The following is a 1,015-nucleotide window of genomic DNA, read 5'->3' on the forward strand; positions in this document are numbered from 1 at the left end:
TCTTTCTCTGTCTGACTTATTTTACTCAGTATAAAGTCTTTTTTAATGCAATGACAGTGAGTAGGGTGGAGATGATTATAGGAAATGCAGCATCCTGGGCAAACCACATGCAGATTCATAAGAGAATTCTGGGCAGCTGAGTTTCTGCCTGGCTGGGGGTCAGGAGTAGGTCACTGATAATGTTTTCTGTGGCTTGCCTTCTTCTCATACAGACCACTTTGTCTTCTGTTTTATTAAAGGTAGGACGTATGCCAAGAAGGGAAGCAAAGATTAAGTATAGCTCAGAATAGAAATTGAGATCTATCCCTGGCTGAAGGTCCCTCTCACTGCTCCTCCTCTGGGTACCACTCTCATTGGCCGAGCTTCTACCTGCCAGGGCAGCCTCAAGGTTACCGCTCTCATTTTCAACACTTGTTTACTCTCTGTTGTGCAGTAACAAAACCGAGTGCATGTTCTTCCTTCCATTCCAGCCTCCTCCACTTTGGTGTCCTCTCAATTAATGCTTCTGATGTTCTTCTCTTTAAAAAACTGTTTTGAAATATAGATTATCTAAGGAAAAAATACCCAAACCTGTAATTTCATGCCTGTATGTAGATTTTGCTGACTTCATGGTGAAGGAAGCACTCCCACGCTCACTATTCTATTTATCCACACAACAGCACCGCGATACAGGTAGGGAATTTGCATCTATTCCCATGGAGCGCTGCTATGTTCAAGCACTGCGCTGTGTAGAAGCATTGTGGTTCCATTTCGGATAGCGTTATATTTAGAGGCGAAGGCCCAATAAGTGATAGAGTCATGACTCGAAGCCATATTTCATGTTCCCTAGCCCAGTTTTCTTACTGCTACTCCAAGTGCTTGTTAGAACTTTATTGGAAGGAGGAGAGATGGATGCACATTCGCATTGGATCCATTGATTTAATAGGTCCCATGAGAACATAGCACCCTGAAGAGGACTAGTCAGTCTTAGAAAATGTTCCTGCTACCTCCCCAATGAAGTGTGTCCCTTTCTAAT

The sequence above is a fragment of the Pteropus vampyrus genome, unplaced genomic scaffold, assembly GCF_000151845.1.
Source record: "Pteropus vampyrus isolate Shadow unplaced genomic scaffold, Pvam_2.0 Scaffold28, whole genome shotgun sequence".
NCBI classification, from domain to species: Eukaryota; Metazoa; Chordata; class Mammalia; order Chiroptera; family Pteropodidae; genus Pteropus; species Pteropus vampyrus.